Below are 5,006 nucleotides of genomic sequence, written 5' to 3' on the forward strand. Positions count from 1 at the left end.
CTCAAATTAAAGCTAAAACATTCTACTTTATAACTTTAATATAGAATATATCAGTTTGATGATCAAAATTTCTAGATAAACGCTTTTTAATCTAAAGTTGTAAAATTGGATTTTGTTCAGTTATGTCAAAAATTATGAAGATTTAAAAAAATCCCTGAGATCTTGTTTTTGTGAGTTAAGAAACAGCTTATATCTCAAATTAAAGCTAAAACATTCTACTTTATAACTTTAATATAGAATATATCAGTTTGATGACCAAATTTCTAGATAAACGCTTTTTAATCTAAAGTTGTAAAATTGGATTTTGTTCAGTTATGTCAAAAATTATGAAGATTTAAAAAAATCCCTGAGATCTTGTTTTTGTGAGTTAAGAAACAGCTTATATCTCAAATTAAAGCTAAAACATTCTATTTTATGAATTTAATATAGAATATATAAGTTTCATAATCAAAATTTTTAGAAAAATGATTTTTAATCTAAACTTGTAAAATAGGGTTTTGTTCAGTTATGTTAAAAATTATAAAGATTTTAAAAAACTCTGAGATCTTGTTTTTGTGAGTTAAGAAACAGCTTATATCTCAAATTAAAGCTAAAACATTCTATTTTATGAATTTAATATAAAATATATAAGTTTGATAATAAAAATTCTAGAAAAAATTTTTTTAAACTAAACTTATAAAATTCGGGTTTCTTTGATTATGTATAAAATTTACGATGATTTGAAAAATCGCTGAAATCTTATTTTTGAGAGTTAAGAAGTAGCTTATATCTCAAATTAAAGCTAAAATATTCTATTTTATGAATTTAGTATAAAATATATAAGTTTGATAATGAAAATTTCTAGAAAAAACTTTTTTTAAATAAACTTGTAAAATAGGGTTTTGTTCAGTTATGTTAAAAATTATAAAGATTTTAAAAAAACTCTGAGATCTTGTTTTTGTGAGTTAAGAAACAGCTTATATCTCAAATTAAAGCTAAAACATTCTATTTTATGAATTTAATATAAAATATATAAGTTTGATAATAAAAATTCTAGAAAAAATTTTTTTAAACTAAACTTATAAAATTCGGGTTTCTTTGATTATGTATAAAATTTACGATGATTTGAAAAATCGCTGAAATCTTATTTTTGAGAGTTAAGAAGCAGCTTATATCTCAAATTAAAGCTAAAATATTCTATTTTATGAATTTAGTATAAAATATATAAGTTTGATAATGAAAATTTCTAGAAAAAACTTTTTTTAAATAAACTTGTAAAATAGGGTTTTGTTCAGTTATGTTAAAAATTATAAAGATTTTAAAAAAACTCTGAGATCTTGTTTTTGTGAGTTAAGAAACAGCTTATATCTCAAATTAAAGCTAAAACATTCTATTTTATGAATTTAATATAAAATATATAAGTTTGATAATAAAAATTCTAGAAAAAATTTTTTTAAACTAAACTTATAAAATTCGGGTTTCTTTGATTATGTATAAAATTTACGATGATTTGAAAAATCGCTGAAATCTTATTTTTGAGAGTTAAGAAGTAGCTTATATCTCAAATTAAAGCTAAAATATTCTATTTTATGAATTTAGTATAAAATATATAAGTTTGATAATGAAAATTTCTAGAAAAAACTTTTTTTAAATAAATTTGTAAAATAGGGTTTTGTTCAGTTATGTTAAAAATTATAAAGATTTTAAAAAAACTCTGAGATCTTGTTTTTGTGAGTTAAGAAACAGCTTATATCTCAAATTAAAGCTAAAACATTCTATTTTATGAATTTAATATAAAATATATAAGTTTGATAATAAAAATTCTAGAAAAAATTTTTTTAAACTAAACTTATAAAATTCGGGTTTCTTTGATTATGTATAAAATTTACGATGATTTGAAAAATCGCTGAAATCTTATTTTTGAGAGTTAAGAAGCAGCTTATATCTCAAATTAAAGCTAAAATATTCTATTTTATGAATTTAGTATAAAATATATAAGTTTGATAATGAAAATTTCTAGAAAAAACTTTTTTTAAATAAACTTGTAAAATAGGGTTTTGTTCAGTTATGTTAAAAATTATAAAGATTTTAAAAAAACTCTGAGATCTTGTTTTTGTGAGTTAAGAAACAGCTTATATCTCAAATTAAAGCTAAAACATTCTATTTTATGAATTTAATATAAAATATATAAGTTTGATAATAAAAATTCTAGAAAAAATTTTTTTAAACTAAACTTATAAAATTCGGGTTTCTTTGATTATGTATAAAATTTACGATGATTTGAAAAATCGCTGAAATCTTATTTTTGAGAGTTAAGAAGCAGCTTATATCTCAAATTAAAGCTAAAATATTCTATTTTATGAATTTAGTATAAAATATATAAGTTTGATAATGAAAATTTCTAGAAAAAACTTTTTTTAAATAAATTTGTAAAATAGGGTTTTGTTCAGTTATGTTAAAAATTATAAAGATTTTAAAAAAACTCTGAGATCTTGTTTTTGTGAGTTAAGAAACAGCTTATATCTCAAATTAAAGCTAAAACATTCTATTTTATGAATTTAATATAAAATATATAAGTTTGATAATAAAAATTCTAGAAAAAATTTTTTTAAACTAAACTTATAAAATTCGGGTTTCTTTGATTATGTATAAAATTTACGATGATTTGAAAAATCGCTGAAATCTTATTTTTGAGAGTTAAGAAGCAGCTTATATCTCAAATTAAAGCTAAAATATTCTATTTTATGAATTTAGTATAAAATATATAAGTTTGATAATGAAAATTTCTAGAAAAAACTTTTTTTAAATAAACTTGTAAAATAGGGTTTTGTTCAGTTATGTTAAAAATTATAAAGATTTTAAAAAAACTCTGAGATCTTGTTTTTGTGAGTTAAGAAACAGCTTATATCTCAAATTAAAGCTAAAACATTCTATTTTATGAATTTAATATAAAATATATAAGTTTGATAATAAAAATTCTAGAAAAAATTTTTTTAAACTAAACTTATAAAATTCGGGTTTCTTTGATTATGTATAAAATTTACGATGATTTGAAAAATCGCTGAAATCTTATTTTTGAGAGTTAAGAAGTAGCTTATATCTCAAATTAAAGCTAAAATATTCTATTTTATGAATTTAGTATAAAATATATAAGTTTGATAATGAAAATTTCTAGAAAAAACTTTTTTTAAATAAACTTGTAAAATAGGGTTTTGTTCAGTTATGTTAAAAATTATAAAGATTTTAAAAAAACTCTGAGATCTTGTTTTTGTGAGTTAAGAAACAGCTTATATCTCAAATTAAAGCTAAAACATTCTATTTTATGAATTTAATATAAAATATATAAGTTTGATAATAAAAATTCTAGAAAAAATTTTTTTAAACTAAACTTATAAAATTCGGGTTTCTTTGATTATGTATAAAATTTACGATGATTTGAAAAATCGCTGAAATCTTATTTTTGAGAGTTAAGAAGTAGCTTATATCTCAAAAAAAGCTAAAATATTCTATTTTATGAATTTAATATAGAATATATAAGTTTCATAATCAAAATTTCTAGAAAAATGATTTTTAATCTAAACTTGTAAAATTGGGTTTTGTTCAGTTATGTCAAAAATTATGAAGATTTAAAAAATTTCTGAGATCTTGTTTTTGGGAGTTAAGAAACAGCTTATATCTCAAATTAAAGATAAAACATTCTATTTTATGAATTTAATATAAAATATATAAGGTTGATAATAAAAATTTCTAGAAAAATTTTTTTTTAAACTAAACTTGTAAAATTCGGGTTTCTTTGATTATGTATAAAATTTACGATGATTTGAAAAATCGCTGAAATCTTATTTTTGAGAGTTAAGAAGCAGCTTATATCTCAAATTAAAGCTAAAACATCCTATTTTATAAATTTAGTATAGAATATATGTTTCATAATCAACATTTCTAGAAAAATGATTTTTAATCTAAACTTGTAAAATTGGGTTTTGTTCAGTTATGTCAAAAATTATGAAGATTTAAAAAATCTCTGAGATCTTGTTTTTGGGAGTTAAGAAACAGCTTATATCTCAAATTAAAGCTAAAACATTCTATTTTATGAACATAATATAAAATATATCAGTTTCATAATAAAAATTTCTAGAAAAAACTTTTTTAAACTAAACTTGTAAAATTGGGGGTTCTTTGATTGTGTATAAAATTTGCGATGATTTAAAAAATCGCTGAAATCTTATTTTTGAGAATAAAGAAACAGCTTATATCTCAAATTAAAGCTAAAACATTCTATTTTATGAATTTAATATAGAATATATAAGTTTCATAATCAAAATTTTTGGAAAAATGATTTTTAATATAACCTTGTAAAATTGGGTTTTGTTCAGTTATGTCAAAAATTATGAAGATTTAAAAAATCTCTGAGATCTTGTTTTTGGGAGTTAAGAAACAGCTTATATCTCAAATTAAAGATAAAACATTCTATTTTATGAATTTAATATAAAATATATGTTTGATAATAAAAATTTCTAGAAAAAAAATTTTTAAACCAAACTTGCAAAATTCGGGTTTATTTGATTATGTATAAAATTTACGATGATTTAAAAAATCGCTGAAATGTTATTTTTGAGAGTTAAGAAGCAGCTTATATCTCAAATTAAAGCTAAAACGTCCTATTTTATGAATTTAATATAGAATATATAAGTTTCATAATCAAAATTTTTAGAAAAATGATTTTTAATCTAAACTTGTAAAATTGGGTTTTGTTCAGTTATCTCAAAAATTATGAAGATTTAAAAAATCACTGAGATCTTGTTTTTTGGAGTTAAGAAACAGTTTATATCTCAAATTAAAGATAAAACATTCTATTTTATGAATTTAATATAAAATATATGTTTGATAATAAAATTTTTTAGAAAAAAGATTATTAATCTAAACTTGTAAAATTGTAGTTTATTCGATTATATCAACAATTATGAAAATTTAAAAAAAATCGCTGAGACCTTATTTTTGGGAGTTAAAAAACAGCTTATATCTCAAAA

Source organism: Onthophagus taurus, chromosome 1 (assembly GCF_036711975.1).
Source record: "Onthophagus taurus isolate NC chromosome 1, IU_Otau_3.0, whole genome shotgun sequence".
Taxonomy (NCBI): Eukaryota; Metazoa; Arthropoda; class Insecta; order Coleoptera; family Scarabaeidae; genus Onthophagus; species Onthophagus taurus.